Here is a 19,104-nt window from a genome sequence, read left to right as displayed (position 1 = left end):
TGATAGTGTTTATTCATCGATCTTTCTCTTGAATCTCTAGCCTCAAAATTAGCTTTTCCCTTTTCTTTGCCAAGTTCTTCGGATTTACAAGCTTGGTCAACTAGCACCACAAATTCTTACAACTCTAGAATCCCAACTAGCAATCTGATATCTTCATTCAACCCATTTTCAAATCATTTACACATAATTGCTTTGGTGGAAACACATTCTCGAGCATATTTACTGAGTCTTACAAATTCTCTCTCGTACTCGATTACAGACATTCAATCCTGTTTCAGCTCTAGAAACTCTTTTTTCCTCGGATCAATAAACCATTAGCTGATGTATTTCTTTTTGAATTCGACTTGAAAGAAATCCCAAGTGACCCGTTCTCTTGATGCCACAGATACTAAAGTATTCCACCATTATAAGCTGTGTCTCTCAAAAGTTATACGACACATTTTACACATTCAGCTGGTGTGTAGGATAGTTGATCAAATACTCTGATAGTATTCTCAAGCCAAAACTCTGCTCTCTAAGGATCATCATCAACAGTAGCTCTGAACTCTTCAGCCCTATATTTTCAGATTTTATTAACTGACGCCTTATTTAATCGTAAAGGTTCCAAACCTTGAAGAGCTATGGGAACCAGTTGGGGATTAGGTGGGGATGGAGGTTGCTGAACAATAGGATTTGTTTGAACAAATTCTGTAAACCACTCATTCATAATTTGAAAGAAGGCTTCTTTGGCCTCTCCTCCATGACTACTCGATATAGGTCTCGACTCCGATTGGGCTACTCTGTGAATGGAGGCTGGTGTATCACTTTCAACACTATCAGCTACAGCTCAATTGGGATCCATTTACTATATGAAAACACGTTTTAAACTATCAGGAGATATCATACTATCATAGGTTATATATTGTATGTATAGCTAGACTCTCACATACACTATGTTAGTCCTAGAATCTACTAAATCGTAGCTCTAATACTAATAAATGTAACATCCGTCACTCGTATTCAATGCCAAAATAGGGTTACAGAGCATTACCAGACATATTATGAAACAGCCCGATTTAAACGCTATTTATAACACCCTAAACCCAGCCTAGACGTTATGGCCAAATCTGTAATGTTACATTGGATAGGTTTTTCCAAAAACATTACTTGAAGAAAAACTTTTTACAACTACTTCTTTAAATTCATAGCAAAAGGTTAGGAGGCTTAGTTTATTGAGAAAACCCAAGTTAATTAAGTAAATAGTAAGTATAGCAGTTTATTATTAAATTTAAAACCATGTTTGATACGAAAGCCTTTAAGTAAGAGTGATGTTTTTAGAAAAAAACTATTGTTTGTGTTTTCTTGAAAGTACGAGTCCTAATTCTAACAGATAAAAGAATTTAAAGCAAATAAATCCCCAAATTAAAATGAACTTTTAAAGGCCTTATTACAAAATAAAAACCCAATATCAAATGAAATCTAAGTAATAGTATTTTGAAATAAATTAACTATGTCGACCACCTTTGTGTCCTCCGTCGCCTCGATCCATCTAAGCCGGGGGATTTCCTGCACAGACAACAAATGAGTGAGTTTACGAAAACTCAGTGTGTGAAATCCCATTATAGCAAACAATCAGAGTAAGCGAAAATTTGGGCCTAAGCCCTTTTAGTTCCAATTAGGCCCTAGCCCCTTTTCAGTAGCAATAGCAGTCTGGGCCTTGGCCCATTTAAAATTTCATGACAATTAGACACCTCTAACATATAAAACTCAACTTTTGCACATTTTACAATTTAATCCTTTTTACTAAATTGAGTACCCAAACGTCAAAATTTTCAAACGAAATTTTCATGAAATCATTCCGTGAAATTGTAGACCATAAAAATATAATAAAAATAAAATTTTTCTCATCGGATTTGTGGTCCCGAAACCACTATTCTGACTAAGCCGAAAATCAGGATGTTACAGAGTACATGTGATAGGAAATTTTACCATGAATGTTTGGCCTGAATGTCTTATATGGTTGCATGCTAATAACTGGTAAGTTTACATTCCCGTTATCCGGACTTATTAAGCATGTTAATGCTTACCCCTACTCTTTTTATTGTTTTATAAAGCTCGTGGACTCGTGAAGATTGGAAGACGATTAGAGCATTGTCAACACTATCAACTTGTATTGGGTTGGTATATAGATACTTTATTTTGTTTCAATGGCATGTATAGGTTTTGGTTATTTTGTGATATATGTCATTGGTTGGCCTATGTAAAGGCTTAAATATTAAACTTATTCTTTCTTCTTATATGGCCATAAGACATGACTCATTTTGATGTAGGCTATGACCTACTAATTATGCTTGGTTGTGGTTAAATGTTCTTGTGATGATTAAATGTGGTATATTATAAATAGACTTATGAAATGTGGCCAAATCACTTGGGATGGTTAGGTCATAATTGGCAATGAGTTATAACAATGAGCCAAGTCTAAATGTGTTTTTGAATGAGATGGAAATCGTAAATACAAAGAGGATAAATTAGTATGTACATAACCGATGAGATGAGGTTAACATGCTATAACAGCCTTATTTAGGGCCTAGTCAGTATAGTGGTCTCAGGACCATAAATCTGGAGTCAAAAAAGTTATTTTATAAATATTTTGATGTTATAGCATGATTATATGAAAGTAAGGAAAATTTAGTGAGTTAATTTTGACGTTCATGAGCTCAATTGAGAAAAAAGACTAAATCGCATAAAATGCAAAGGTCCTATTTGCATAGATAAAAGTTCCAAATAGCTAGAGAACCTATATTGGGGGTATTTAAAGGGAAATTAGACCCTAAGATTGTGCATGGCCGGCCATAGGGGGTAATTTGGTCAAAAAGTCCAAGTTTGGTGGGTTTGGTGGCTAATTTGACTAAAATAGAAATAAAATAAAAGAAAGATGATATCATCCTATTTCCCATTTCTCCTCAGCCAATTTTTTAGCCATTTTTAGGGGTTTTGAGATTAAAAAATTTCAGCAACTAATTCCTCTTACAAGCAAGTGATTGACATACTTTTTGTTGATGATTTTTGGATTTTTGAGAGCTTTGAAGCATGAGCTTTCTAATGAGAGTACTATTTTGCAAAATGATCAAGAGTGTAGGGTTTTTCCATGAAAGGATTTGTAATGTTTTCTGAGTTTTTATGGAAAAAAATAGGTCTTGGGTGTGTTATGAACAACTTTTGTGAAAGGTGTTAGCATAAAAACACCTAAAAAGACTATTTTACATGAGTTGTAAAATAGATGTTAAGTATGTGAAATAATAGGAATTTGGAGTTGCTATAAGAGTAAAAAGTGTCCGATAGGCTTAAGATATGAGGAAATTCGATAAAAATCGATTTTCAGGTTTAGGGTTAAAATGGTCATTTTGCAAGTCTAGGGGCAAATTGGTCATTTTGCCCAATTATGAATTGTAGAGTGCCTAGATTGATAAGCGACTAAATAAGTGCATTTTGTTATTATAGATCAAGAAATACCGAATCCAAACCTAGACCAGGGGAAAGCTAAGCAAATCGACTAAATCGACTAGTCGCCACATTTTGTAATCCGAGGTAAGTTGTATGTAAAAAATAAAACTACATTGCTTATGTATGTTTTGAATTGTATTTGAATTAGTATAGCATGGATTGCTTGATTTTTGAAATGAGATAATATGATGAAAATAGAGATAATAGAATTCCCGAATGAACCTCGGGAAATAAATTGGATATTCATGCCATGACGTTTGGGTCACTTGTGTGAGCTAGTGTAAGACATGTTTGAGACATGCATCGGCCACATTATGAGAGCCAGTGGAAGACCATGTCTGGGACATGGCATTGGCATTGAGACGAGTGCTAGTGTAAGACATGTCTGGGACATGCATCAGCTATGAGATGTGTCAGTGTAAGACCATGTATGGGACATGGCATCGGCACATATATACCACAACTTATGAAAGACCATTTCTGGGACATGGCGTCGATGTCTGATCCCATATTTGATGCTAAATGAGTATCCGATAATGTTTCATATGGTTCAACGATGAAAGTATGATTTAAAGTTAACCAAGAAACTATAACCATGATGTGAGTGGTAACTGAATATTGATGAGTAAGTGTTACCTATGCCCAACTGTATATTATGAGCTTGTTAATGAATGGTAAAGTAATGTTGTAAATTTATTTATGTGCAACTTACTAAGCTTTGTCTTACTTCCTTTCCTTTTCCATTTTTTTTTATAATGCCGCCTATCTAGCTCAAGGATCAACGGAAGTCAGAGATATCGATCACACTATCAATCGAAGCATTCGGTATAGTTTGATTTATATTTTTGAATATGGCATGTATAGGGAACTAGACTTGTGTTTTGTGTCATTATCAATTTGGCCAAATGTGTTGGCTTCGGATAAATCTCTCTTTTTGTATTAAGCCTCGAATGATTGTTGATGTTCATTTCAATTTATATACAAAGATGTTATCTTCATAGATGAACAAAATGCACACTTGGAATGTTTTTTATTGTGGCTAATTTGGTTGCTAATGTTTAGGTTGTGTAAGTAATGGTGGCAAAGAGGCTTAGTAAATAGCCTTATATTGTCCACACGGGTAGACACACGGGCATGTGTCTAGGCCCTGTGTGACACACGGTCTGCCCTATAGGTGTGTGGCCTGGCCGTGTGTCCTCTGCACATAAAAATTTCAAGTCAGTATGTATGATAGTAAACACACTGGCAGAGACACGACCGTGTGTCTCAGCCGTGTGAGGGACACGACCTAGCACATGGGCTTGTGCCGTGGCCATGTGTCATTTTGGGGATGCTGACGTCAGAAACAGAATGTCCATGTTTTTGCATACAGGCTATGTAACAGCCCAAAATTGACCCTAGTCGGAATGTGGTTTCGGGACCACAAAACCGAGACATAAAAATAATTAAAAATTTATTTTGATGCCTATAATATGTGTGTGCTCATGTATGACATTTTATGATGATTGATTTAGTGTTATAAAGGTGAATTTCACTAGAAAGGACTTGTGTGAGAAAATTTAGAATTGAGATAGGCAAATGTGGAAGTGGTCTATTGATGCACACTAGGAAATGTTGTCCTTGCATGTCAAATTCCCCAAATTTGACTATAGTGGCCGCCAAGGTGGGCATGATGGGCAAGGAAAACATGTTTCCAACATGTTTGGCTAGTGAGTTATGTAGGAAGTATTATAATAAAATAAGCATAAAAATGAAAAAAAAAGAGAAAGATGAGCATGGATGCCCTTGTTGCCGTGAGTGTGGAGAAAGAAAGAAGAATTTTTGTTCATCATTTTCATTTCCTTTGGGCTGAAAATTCTAAGGAGGAAGGAAGGAATTCTTGTTTCATGTTGGTTTGGAAGAGGTTTAGGAGGAGGTTTGGTCATACTTGTACCTAGATTAAGGTAAGTTTGATGTTTTGCCATGAGATTCATGTATATTTTAGTTGCTAGCTTGATGTTCTTGTTAGCCCATGGTTCAAATCTTTGTTATGTCATGGGAATGAAATTCGCCAAAGTGAATATGGTGTTAATGCCATTGCATGCTAAATATCAAGCTTGATAATGATTCATGTGATGGTAGATTGAGGATTCTTAGATTTTCTTTTAGCATTTTGAATGAGATACTAAGTTCTTTGTTTAACCATGACCAAATTGAAACGGTATGGTGTTGTGGTATTCGCCATGTTGTATCCATAAGTATGATTCATGCATGTTGCATGGTAAGTAAGATTTAAGCTTTGGATATGTGTGTATATTTGGATATAAGCCACTTGAGAATTCGCCATTGCACCTACATGAATATATGTTTGCACATGATGAATTGGTATGACATGTATACTATTTTAAGGTGTCTATTTACTTGTGATGTTGTTTGGTTATGAAATAAATGAGAGATGTGTATAGAACTACAATATGTAATCGTTAATTAGGAAAATGTATGCTGTTTTTTGTGTAGTATTAAGTGTAAAATTAGCCTCCACATAGACATGCATATTCGCCAAAGGAAGTAGATTGGTGTGCATGTATTCGGTTAGAGGCAACCATATTGAAGCCTTATCTTGGCTTAGATTGTTGACCAAATGGGTAATAAGTGAGGATGGTTGCGAATATACAAACATACATATGCATGTGTAATTGAATTATGAATGTTTAGCAAGAGGGTTAAACTAGTTGATTTATTGATTAAGCTCAAGGAGTTAAAGAAGGAGAATCAAGCAAGGGAAAGACGAAGGTCATCGAGTAGCCGACTTGGACTGTTTTACCCAACACAAGGTAAGTCATTAAGCGTATATTTGGTGTTGATTTAAATGATCAATATATATATGCAAATGTGTTTAAATGAGTTGGTGTGTAAATGGAAATGTATGTGTATGGAATGATGCCATTGTTGAATGTATAAAGGCAGCAAAATACATAAGGTATTGGTCTCGGCACTAAGTGTGCGGGTATAAATGGACACGGTGACAAGATTGGCACTAAGTGTGCGGGTTTAAATTGTACAGCACTAAGTGTGCGAGTTTGATTATATAGCACTAAGTGTGCGAGTTGAATACATATAGCACTAAGTGTGCGGATTCACTATATGTTCTTGCATTATAATTGGCACTGAGTGTGCGACATTATCGAGCTAATCCCGGACAGCGGATCGGGTAAGTACCTCGAGCTCTTGACGAATAGAAAATATGTTCATGCTCGGGGTTGAATTTGGTAAGCCTTAAATCTATGTGATGATTGAAATTGTATGGTTGTGCTGGAAATTGAGTTAATGTGTAAAAAATGCTTGATTATCTTGTTGTGTAGAATATGAAATGTGGATGTATGAATTGGTGCGAGATTGGACCGAAAGGTCTGAGGTATTATGGTATAGATTCGATATGGACGAGTACCTAGCCTCATTTGTTGTACATGTAGTAGTAACTTTATCGATGGATTGACGAATGCTTATGACTTACTGAGTTGTAAACTCACTCGGTGTTTTCTTGTCACCCATTTTAGGTCTCTTGGACTCGTATTGTTGCGTGCTCGGAACCATCGTTGAAGTCATCACACCGGCTGAAATCTTGTGGTATTGTTTTTGTTGTTGAAGAACATTTGGCATGTATAGGCTATTATATTTTGTCGAATTGTGGGTTGTAAACTTTAAGCCATGTGAAAATGGCCTATGTGGTCGTCGAGTGGGATGCTAGAACCTATAGCCACGAGTCTTAGAAACTCAAATTTTGTTAAGGTGGCCATAATTTGTGTCATGTATGATGGATGATTAAGGCCAAGGAAAAATTCATGAAATTGGCATAGTCTACTGCAGTAACTGTTGCGGACAGCAGCAGTGAGATGAGATTGAAAAATCACTAAAAATAGTAGAAGTAGAATTAAATAGTGAGTAAATTATGGAACTGAACCTTGATGAATCTATTTTTATATGGACGAAACGAAACGACCATATGATCAGTATATTGGGAAATATTAAAGTTCTCGTGAGACAGGGCCAGAACGATTTCTGGGTCCCCTGTCGCGACTTTGAAAATTTACCATAAATTATCCAGAAAGAATTAGGAGTCATGACTTATATGTACAGATTCCATTTTGAGTCTAGTTTCATTAGAAACAAACGGCACCAGTATTAAAGCCCTGTACAGAAAGATATTCAAGTTGTAACGCGCGGAGGTCAGAGCAGTCGATCCCTGTAACATGGATGACTTTAACTAATAAACTGTACCAATTGGCCCAACCAAAATTCTAAAATAAATCCATGGATGGATATATGAGTCTAAATTCAGGAAAATTTACGAAACCAGTTTCCGAGTTTTGGAACTCGAGATATGATTTTAAGGCGACGGTGACGCAGTTTTCCAGCCTGTCCAGAAATGCCAAATTGGTCGGTACTTTAAGAGGATTTGTCTCGTTAACCCTCGTGTCCGACACGGCGTCGACCACGAGTTAGGGGTGTTACAATTTTATTGGTATCAAAGCTATGGTTTAGTCGGTTCTAGGACTACCATAGCGCGTGTGAGTCTAGCTATACATGCCAAATTGTTAGCGCTTAATAATGTGATGACTTCTGACGGTTGGAATTTTTGTTTTGATTAGCAATGGAACCCGGGTAGAGAGACCCTTGGCGGATGACGTTGAAAGTGTAGCGGCTGCTCTTGCACAAGGACACCGCCGTTGAGCCTCGGTCATCCGCGAATAATCAAAATGAAGGGCGAAACAAGCCTTCTTCACCATGATGAATGAGTGGGTCGCGCAATATGCCCGAACCAACCCGGCTGTCCAACCATTCCGAATTTAAATACTCCACCCAAGAGCCCGCAATGCCTCCGATTCTGATCCTGTGAGGTGAGTAAACCACCGTGGACTTGATTAGGAAGCGTGGGGCCGAGGAGTTCAAGGCCATAGTTCTTGATGATGCCGAAAAGGCCGAGTTCGCTCGATAACACCATTAGAGTGTTAGATGAATCTCATGCACACCGATTTAATGTCTTAAGTGTGCTATATCCTTGTTATGAGACTCGACTTACTATTGGTGGAGGACTTTAATTTCCATAGTCCCAAATGAACGAGTTACTTGGGATTTCTTCCAATCCAATTTCGAAAGAAATACATTAGTCAACGGTTCATCGATCGAGCGTAAGGAATTCTTGGAACTCAAGCAAGGCGGATGACCATATCTGAATCTGAACATGAGTTCGTAAGACTTAGTCGGTATGCTCGGGAGTGTGTGGCTGATGAGGTTGCGATGTGCAAAAGATTTGAAGAAGGATTGAATGAAGAGTTAAAGTTACTAGTGGGAATTTTGGAGATAAAGGAGTTCGTGACACTAGTCGAACGAGCACGCAAGGCGGAAGAACTTGGGAAGGAGAAGAAGAAGGCTGAATTTGAAGCAAGAGATTACCGTAAAAGATCGACGAGTAAAGCTCCATTCTCGGCTGTAAAGAGGTTCGGGAGGACACCATGAAGTCAAGGACGATCATGCGGGAATTTCCATTAGAGCCCGACCATTGACGGACTCGAGCTACTTGAGTAGCTAGTGTGGGCAATAATCGTCAAGAGAGACCTCAATGCCCCAATGTGGAAGACGACACCTAGGTGAATGTTGGGGTAAGTCTGCATTAATAGGGCTGTTATGGATGCGGTTCAAGGACCACTTCATTAGAGATTGCACGAGCTAGATGAGAGGAATAAGACGCAAGGTGCAAGACCTAGTGGAACGACGGTGGAGGTAGGCCCCGAGAATCTCTGGAGGTAGGGGTGGTAATCGAGAGAAGCCTCTAGTACGGCTGTCCGATCCGAGACCCGTACTCTTGCTAGAGCATATGCCATCTGCATGACGAGAGGAGGCATCCTCCCCGACGTTATCACTGGTACTTTTACTCTCTTTGATACTATTGTGATTGCATTGATTGACCTCGGCTCTACTCACTCATATGTATGTGAAACCTTAGCATCCATAAAGACTCTACTGTTGAGTCTCTTGAGTTCGTAATTCAGTGTCAAACCCTTTAGGTCAATACGTGCTCGTTGATAAAGTGTGCAAGAGATGCCCCTAACAATTCGAGAATCTGTTTTCCGGCCGATCGATGCTTCTACCATTTAATGAATTGATGTTATTCTTGGTATGGATTGGTGACAGTACATGATGCAAGTGGTGGACGCAAAAGGAAAACCATTGATTTGAGGAATGCAAATAATGAGGTAGTCCGAGTCGAGTCTCTCGATTTAAAAGGAGCGCCAATGATAATATCTTCTATGACCGCTCGGAGGTATGTGAAAAGGGTGTGAAACATACCTTGCGTATGTGTTTGGAAGTAAAGAGACGGAAAGGAAACTCGAATCGGTACCAGTGGTTTGTGAGTATTCGATGTTTTTCCCGAGGAGTTACCGGATTGCCACCGGTTCGAGAAGTGGAATTCACATCGGTTGTACCGGTACTACGCCGATTTCGATAGCCCCGTATCGTATGGCATTAACGGAATTAAAGGAATTGAAGGTTCAATTGCAAGAATTGACGGATAGAGGTTTCGCTCGACCGAGTTTTTCTCCATAGGGCGCTTTTGTATTGTTTGTGAAGAAGAAGGACGGAACCATGAGGTTGTGCATCGACTATCGTCAACTCAATAAAGTGGCGATAAAGAATAAATATCCATTGCCACGAATTGACGATTTGTTTGATCAATTAAAGGGAGCCTCGGTGTTTTCAAAGATAGATTTGAGGTTGGGGTACTATCAGTTGAGGGTCCGAGAATCGGACATACCCAAAATCGCTTTTAGAACGAGGTACGGTCACTACTAAATTCTTGGTGATGCCGTTTGGGCTCACTAATGCCCTACGGTGTTTATGGATTTAATGAATAGAATTTTCAGGCCATACTTGGATCGGTTCGTAGTTGTATTTATCGATGACATTTTGGTCTATTCGAGAGATGAAACCGAGCATCTTTGAACACCGAGGCTAGTGTTGCAAATCTTACGAGATCGCAGATTATACATAAAGTTCAAGAAATGTGAATTTTGGTTGAAAGAGGTTAGCTTTTGGGGCACGTGGTGTCCGCATCGGTGTCGTGGTGGACGAACAAAATTCAGCCATAGTCGATTGGAAACCACCAAGGAATGTTACCGAGTTAGGAGTTTTTGGGGCTTGCGGTTATTACCGACGATTTGTAAAGGTTTCTCGACGATAGCCACGCCAATGACGGCTACTCCAAAAGGATGTTAAGTTCGAATGGACGGAGAAATGTCGAAAAGTTTCGATCAATGAAAGCTTATTTGATGAAGCCCCAATTCTAGTGCAACCCGAATCGGGCAAAGAGTTTGTCATTTATAGTGACGCATCTCTACTTGGGTTAGGTTGCGTATTAATGCAAGAAGGTCGAGTTGTGGCCTGCGCGTCGAGGCAATTAAAGGCACATGAGAAAAATTATCCGACTCATGATCTCGAATTGGCCGCCATCGTATTCGCCTTAAAGATTTGGCGACATTACTTATTTGGTGAAAGGTGCCATGTATACTCGGATCACAAAAGTCTCAAATATTTGATGACCCAAAGAGACTTAAATCTGCGACAAAGACGTTGGCTCGAGTTGTTAAAGGATTATGAGTGATCATTGACTATCACCCGGGAAAGGCGAATATGGTTGCGGATGCCTTGAGTCGTAAATCGTTATTCACTTTACGAGCGATGAATGTGCACTTGTCCGTCCGATCCGACAAAGTGTGTTAGTGGCTGAATTGAAAGCCAAACCATTATTGACACACCAAATTCGAGAAGCTCGAAAAGTCGACGACGAGTTGGTTGCAAAACGGGCTGCATGTGTTCGAACGAGGACTCGGAGTTTCAAATCGACGATGACGATTGTTTGAGGTTCAAAAGTCGTCATGTGTCCCAAAGAATTGAACTCATTTCGATAATTCGAATGAAGCCCATTGTAGCCGAATGGCAATCCACCGGGAGTACGAAGATGTACAATGAATTGAAACGTCGGTTTGGTGGCATGGTATGAAGCGAGACATCTCCGACTTTGTTTGAGATGTCTAATATGTCAACAAGTGAAAGCGGAACATCGGTGCCTTCAGATTACTTCACCAATCACGATACCCGAGTGGAAATGGGATCGAGTCACAATGGACTTTGTATCCGCATCGCCATTGTCGCAAGTAAGAAGGATGCGGTTTGGGTCGTGGTAGATCGATTGACTAAGTCGGCCCACTTTGTCCCCGTCGTCGGATTTTTCAATGGACAAATTAGCGGAATTGTACGTTTCTCGTTGTGAGATTACACAGGTGCCTATTTCTATCGTGTCGGATAGAGATCCGAGATTTACCTCGCGATTTTGGAAAAAGTTGCAAGAAGCTTTGGGTACCAAGTTGCATTTCAAAGACCGCCTTTCACCCCCAAACCGATGGTCAATCCGAACGGATAATTCAAATACTCGAGGATATGTTGAGATGTTGTATCCTTGAGTTTAGTGGTTCATGGGACAGTATCGCCTTTGATTGAATTCGCACAACAATAGCTTTCAATCAAGTATTAAGATGGCGCCTTACGAGGCTTTATACGATCGTAAATGCCGCACCCATTATTCGGATGAACTTAGTGAAGGTAAATTCTTGAGGTTGATTTGGTTAAGGATGCCGAGCAAAGAGTTCGAGTAATTCGTGAAAGTTTGAAAGTCGCTTGGATCGCCAAAAGTCGTATGCGGATTTGAAAAGAAAAGATATTGAATATCGGGTTGGAGACAAGGTCTTTCTCAAAGTTTCACCTTGGAAGAAGGTGCTTAGATTTGGCCGTAAGGAAAAATTGAGCCCGAGGTTCATCGGGCCATATGAAATATCTGAACGAGTCGGTCCATCGCGTATCGTTTGATTTTGCCCCGAACTTGAAAGGATTCTAACGTCTTCCATGTTTCGATGCTTGACGCTATAGATCCGATCCATCGCACGTGATTAGTCCATCGAAATTGAAATTCAAGCTAATATGAGTTATGAGGAAGAACCGATTCGTATCCTATCACGAGAAGTGAAAGAGTTATGAAACAAGCGGGTTCCGCTAGTGAAAGTGTTATGGCTCAAGCACGGATAGAAGAAGCTACTTGGGAGACCGAGAACTCTATGAAAGAACGATATCCAAACCTATTTACGGTAAGATTTTCTGGGACGAAAATTTCTTAAGTGGGGAGAGTTGTAACACCCAAAATTGACCCTAGTCGAATGTGGTTTCGGGACCACAAAATCGAGACATAAAAATAATTAAAAATTTATTTTGATGCCTATAATATGTGTGTGCTCATGTATGACATTTTATGATGATTGATTTAGTGTTATAAAGGTGAATTTCACTAGAAAGGACTTGTGTGAGAAAATTTAGAATTGAGATAGGCAAATGTGGAAGTGGTCTATTGATGCACACTAGGAAATGTTGTCCTTGCATGTCAAATTCCCCCAAATTTGACTATAGTGGCCGGCCAAGGTGGGCATGATGGGCAAGGAAAACATGTTTCCAACATGTTTGGCTAGTGAGTTATGTAGGAAGTATTATAATAAAAATAAGCATAAAAATGAAAAAAAAAAGAGAAAGATGAGCTTGGATGCCCTTGTTGCCGTGAGTGTGGAGAAAGAAAGAAGAATTTTTGTTCATCATTTTCATTTCCTTTGGGCTGAAAATTCTAAGGAGGAAGGAAGGAATTCTTGTTTCATGTTGGTTTGGAAGAGGTTTAGGAGGAGGTTTGGCCATACTTGTACCTAGATTAAGGTAAGTTTGATGTTTTGCCATGAGATTCATGTATATTTTAGTTGCTAGCTTGATGTTCTTGTTAGCCCATGGTTCAAATCTTTGTTATGTCATGGGAATGAAATTCGCCAAAGTGAATATGGTGTTAATGCCATTGCATGCTAAATATCAAGCTTGATAATGATTCATGTGATGGTAGATTGAGGATTCTTAGATTTTCTTTTAGCATTTTGAATGAGATACTAAGTTCTTTGTTTAACCATGACCAAATTGAAATGGTATGGTGTTGTGGTATTCGCCATGTTGTATCCATAAGTATGATTCATGCATGTTGCATGGTAAGTAAGATTTAAGCTTTGGATATGTGTGTATATTTGGATATAAGCCACTTGAGAATTCGCCATTGCACCTACATGAATATATGTTTGCACATGATGAATTGGTATGACATGTATACTATTTTAAGGTGTCTATTTACTTGTGATGTTGTTTGGTTATGAAATAAATGAGAGATGTGTATAGAACTACAATATGTAATGCGTTAATTAGGAAAATGTATGCTGTTTTTTGTGTAGTATTAAGTGTAAAATTAGCCTCCACATAGACATGCATATTCGGCCAAAGAAAGTAGATTGGTGTGCATGTATTCGGTTAGAGGCAACCATATTGAAGCCTTATCTTGGCTTAGATTGTTGACCAAATGGGTAATAAGTGAGGATGGTTGCGAATATACAAACATACATATGCATGTGTAATTGAATTATGAATGTTTAGCAAGAGGGTTAAACTAGTTGATTTATTGATTAAGCTCAAGGAGTTAAAGAAGGAGAATCAAGCAAGGGAAAGACGAAGGTCATCGAGTAGCCGACTTGGACTGTTTTACCCAACACAAGGTAAGTCATTAAGCGTATATTTGGTGTTGATTTAAATGATCAATATATATATATGCAAATGTGTTTAAATGAGTTGGTGTGTAAATGGAAATGTATGTGTATGGAATGATGCCATTGTTGAATGTATAAAGGCAGCAAAATACATAAGGTATTGGTCTCGGCACTAAGTGTGCGGGTATAAATGGACACGGTGACAAGATTGGCACTAAGTGTGCGGGTTTAAAATTGTACAGCACTAAGTGTGCGAGTTTGATTATATAGCACTAAGTGTGCGAGTTGAATACATATAGCACTAAGTGTGCGGATTCACTATATGTTCTTGCATTATAATTGGCACTGAGTGTGCGACATTATCGAGCTAATCCGGACAGCGGATCGGGTAAGTACCTCGAGCTCTTGACGAATAGAAAATATGTTCATGCTCGGGGTTGAATTTGGTAAGCCTTAAATCTATGTGATGATTGAAATTGTATGGTTGTGCTGGAAATTGAGTTAATGTGTAAAAAAATGCTTCGATTATCTTGTTGTGTAGAATATGAAATGTGGATGTATGAATTGGTACGAGATTGGACCGAAAGGTCCGAGGTATTATGGTATAGATTCGATATGGACGAGTACCTAGCCTCATTTGTTGTACATGTAGTAGTAACTTTATCGATGGATTGACGAATGCTTATGACTTCTCGAGTTGTAAACTCACTCGGTGTTTTCTTGTCACCCATTTTAGGTCTCTTGGACTCGTATTGTTGCGTGCTCGGAACCGTCGTTGAAGTCATCACACCGCTGAAATCTTGTGGTATTGTTTTTGTTGTTGAAGAACATTTGGCATGTATAGGCTATTATATTTTGTCGAATTGTGGGTTGTAAACTTTAAGCCATGTGAAAATGGCCTATGTGGTCGCCGAGTGGGATGTTAGAACCTATAGCCACGAGTCTTAGAAACTCAAATTTTGTTAAGGTGGCCATAATTTGTGTCATGTATGATGGATGATTAAGGCCAAGGAAAAATTCATGAAATTGGCATAGTTCTCTGCGAATCGCTATGGACAGACAGCAGCAGTGAGATGAGATTGAAAAATCACTAAAAATAGTAGAAGTAGAATTAAATAGTGAGTAAATTATGGAACTGAACCTTGATGAATCTATTTTATATGGACGAAACGAAACGAAACGACCATATGAGCGTTATCTTGGGAAATATTAAAGTTCTCGTGAGACAGGGCGAACGATTTCTGGGTCCCCTGTCGCGACTTTGAAAATTTACCATAAATTATCCAAAAGAATTAGGAGTCATGCCTTATATGTACAGATTCCATTTTGAGTCTAGTTTCATTAGAAACAAACGGCACCAGTATTAAAGCCCTGTACAGAAAGATATTCAAGTTGTAACGCGCGGAGGTCAGAGCAGTCGATCCCTGTAACATGGATGACTTTAACTAATAAACTGTACCAATTGGCCCAACCAAAAATTCTAAAAATAAATCCATGGATGGGTATATGAGTCTAAATTCAGGGAAAATTTACGGAACGAGTTTCTGAGTTTCGGAACTCGAGATATGATTTTTAAGGCGACGGTGATGCAATTTTCCAGCCTGTCCAGAAATGCCAAATTGGTCGGTACTTTAAGAGGATTTGTCTCGTTAACCCCTCGTGTCCGACACCGGCGTTGACCACGAGTTAGGGGTGTTACAGGCTAGGACACGGACATGTCATAGCCGTGTGAAGGACACGGGCCAGAGAAACGGGCATGTACCAGGCCGTGTGAAAATTCTTGTAGGTGTGCATTTAAAATTATTTCCACACGGGTGTGTCCCTGTATTGCTTAGGCCGTGTGACCCACACGGGCCATCACACAACCCTATTGAAATGGCCACACGGGTGTGTTGCCCTTTTACACGGGCGTGTGCCCTATTTCAAAGTCAAATTTTCTATAAATGGTTTAAGGATCGGGGTTGATCCCGAATAGTTTTCAATGGTCGATTTGGGGCTCGTAGGCCTTTAATAAGAAGTTTTAAGTAGAAATTGAAAAATTTCTAATTTGGATCAAGTCTCAATGACTTGGGGAACGTTTGTGTGCATGAGATTGAGTTAAGTAATGCCTCATATTTTGCTCCGACTTGGGTTACAGGTATGGGGTGTTACATTTAGTGTATCAGAGCTATGGTTTAGTCAGTTCTAGGACTAACCTAGCAAGAGTATGGGTCTAGCTATACATTCCATAATTGTATATTGATAGTGTGACGACTTCTGACGATTATAAATTGTATTTTTATTTAGTAAATGGATCCTGATAGAGCCACGGTAGATGACATGGAGAGTAACGCGCCGGCTCCCACTGAGGGGACCGTGCCAGTTGAGAGTGAGCCCGTGACTATGGGCCATGGCTGAAGGGCTAGAGAAGCCTATCTCTGAATGATGGATGCTTGGTATACGGAGTTTGTTCATGCGAATCCAAACACTCCACCATCCCCAGCTTCTCTGATTCCTCAGTATGCCCCGGTAGCTCCGCAAGGCGCGGACTTGATTAGGAGGAAGATGCCTCCTATAGATAAGATTAGGAAGCAAGGGGCCGATGAGTTTCGGGCTAAATTAGATGATGACCTAGAAAAAGCAGAGTTTCTGTTAGAGAATACCATCAGTGTATTTGGCGAACTACCGTACGCACCTGAAGAGTGAGTAAAGTGTGCAGTACTTCTCTAGTGAGATTTGACTTACCAGTGGTGGAACACTCTCGTGTCTATGGTACCGAGAGAGAGTAACTTGGGAAGACTTCCAGGAAGATGTCTGAAAGAAGTATATTAGCTAAAGGTTTATAGACCAAAAGAGGAAGGAATTTTTAGAGTTAAAGCAAGATAATAGAGCAGTGATGGAGTATGAATAAGAGTTTGTGAAACTCATCAAATACATACGGGAGTGCTTGTCCTCAGAAGTTTCCATGTGTAAGAGGTTTGAGGATGGTCTTAATGAAGATATTCGAGTATTTTTTTTGCATCTTAGAGCTAAGATAATTTGTGGTGCTCGTTGAGAGAGCATGCAAGGCAGAAGAATTGGTTAAAGAGAGGAGAAATGAGGCTATTGAGTCGCGGGATTCAAGAAAAAGACAGATGGGGAAATCAAATCAATCCTCATATAAGAAATATAAGGAATTCTCTACCCAATCAAATGCTTCGGTGGGGTTCTTGAACAGGAACAAGAACCTGTAGAACACAACTTCTAGAGCCCATACCACTTCTGTCGTGAGTGTTGGCAGTACTCGGCCAAATAGGGTAGAATGTCCGCAATGTGGTAGGCACCATTTTGGCAAGTGCTAAAGTAAATAAAGAGGATGCTTCAAATGTGGATCTCTAGACCACTTCATCCACTGTCCCGAGCTAGATCATAAGGAGAAAAAGCACGATGTGAGAGCAAGTAGTGCTCCTTTGAGGGGTGGACCACAAATGAGCCCTGGAAGCAGGGCTATCAGTAGAGGTGTATCAAGAGATGCTGCAGTGAGGTCTGAGGGCAAAGCTCCTTATGAGGCTTTGTATGGGCGAAGGTGTCGAACGCCCTTATATTGGACTGAGCTCAGAGAGAGTCAGATTTGCAGGGACGATTTTGTAATGGCCTAAATTCAAAGTTATCGGAATAGTGGTTTCATAACCACAAATCCAATTTAAATAGAAATTTATTTCAAAATTTTTTGCATGAAAATTGATATGATAGGAAAATCGTATGAAAATATTGATAGAAAAATTTTACCGATTTAATGGTTAGTTAGAAAAAGAAATTATTGAAGAAATTGGGTAAAAACAAGTATCGAGACCTCTATCTCGTAAAATCGAGTCGAAAATAATTTTATAAATATTTATGAAATGTTAGTAATGTGGTATTAAAATTTCATTAGGAAATTTTAATGTTTGGGTAGTCAATTAAATGAAAAGGACTAAATTGTAATAGGTGTAAAAGTTGCTAGAATGATTAAATAGCTTAAGAGTCTAATGAGAAAGGATTTAAAAGGCAATTAGACCCAAAATTTATTTGGGCTGGACAGCAAGGGCATGAAATCAGCAGAAAAATTGATAAATTAAGGGTAAAATTGGAATATTACAAAATTAACTAAATAAAACTAGGACTAAATAAGAAATATCTAGATTTCTCTTCATTTCTCTTCAATTCTAGCAGCTAAAAATGCCATAGGAGGGTTCTCTAAGCTGGTATTTCATAATTTTTGCACCAAGTGAGTTAATCCTTGCATTTTTCTTGTAATTTTTGTGTTTCTAAGACTTTTACAACTAGGTCCTGTAACACCCCGAACCCGAGACCATTGCCGGTGTCGGACACGAGGGGTTAACAAGCCAAGTTCACATGGTTTGCCCACCAATTTGACATTTCCAGTCAGGCTGGAAGACTGCATCACCGTCGCCTTAAAATCATATCTCGAGTTTCAAAACTCGGAAACTGGTTTCGTAAATTTTCCTGAATTTAGACTCATATATCCATCCATGGATTTATTTCTAGAATTTTTGGATGGGCCAATTGGTACAGTTTATTAGTTAAAGTCACCCATGTTACAGGGATCGACTGCTCTGACCTTTGCGCGGTATAACTTGAATATCTCTCTGTACAGGGCTTTAATGCTGGTGTCGTTTGTTTCTAATGAAACTAGACTCAAAATGGAATCTGTACATATAAGGTATGTCACCTAATTCTTTCTGGATAATTTATAGTAAATTTTTAAAGTTGCGACAGGGAACCCAGAAACCGTTCTGGCCCTGTCTCACAATAGCATTAATATCTCTTAACATGTAACTCCTATGACCATTTCGTTTCTTCCATATGAAAATAGACTCATCAAGGTTAATTTACATAGCATATTCACTATTTAATTCCATTTCTACGAATTTTGGTGATTTTTCACATTCACGTCACTGCAGCTGGCAGCATCTGTTTTAAGGTAGGTCTTACCTATTTGGTAGTCTCCATG

This window comes from Gossypium arboreum, chromosome 10 (genome assembly GCF_025698485.1).
Source record: "Gossypium arboreum isolate Shixiya-1 chromosome 10, ASM2569848v2, whole genome shotgun sequence".
Classification (NCBI taxonomy): Eukaryota; Viridiplantae; Streptophyta; class Magnoliopsida; order Malvales; family Malvaceae; genus Gossypium; species Gossypium arboreum.
Note: the sequence above shows the minus strand (reverse complement) of the source record.